The sequence below is a fragment of the Geospiza fortis genome, unplaced genomic scaffold, assembly GCF_000277835.1.
Source record: "Geospiza fortis unplaced genomic scaffold, GeoFor_1.0 scaffold241, whole genome shotgun sequence".
NCBI classification, from domain to species: domain Eukaryota; kingdom Metazoa; phylum Chordata; class Aves; order Passeriformes; family Thraupidae; genus Geospiza; species Geospiza fortis.
The window spans coordinates 708,683-709,111 of NW_005054491.1; positions in this window are offsets into that span (position 1 = coordinate 708,683).

Sequence of the window (429 nt, forward strand, 5' to 3'; positions counted from 1 at the left end):
GGATACCCCGTGGGTTGGAGAGTCACGGGTGGGATGTGGGGGCACAGAGGCCGGTGAGGACAGGAGGACAGGAGCAGGGCTGTGACCCCATGGGGTCGGTCCCGGCACCCACACCGAGCCCATGAAGGGGAGAGCAGAGAGCATCCCGCAAGTGGGAGCCCAGAACCCCCCATCCCACTCAACCCCACACCTGGGGACTTCAGAGGGATGGAGTTTGTCATCCCTGGACGGATGGACACCCCCAAACAGGGTGAACTCCCCAGAGGGTGGGAGTTCTGCACCAGTTCCACAGAGCGGGGCTCAGACCCCTCTGTGCCCCACTCTGTAAGCCCCGAGCTGCAGCACCCAAACCCTCTGAAAACCCCACGAGTGCCGGGGTCCCGCTGCCACCCCGTGACCCCGCAGGGCAGACAGGGTGCCCCCGCACCC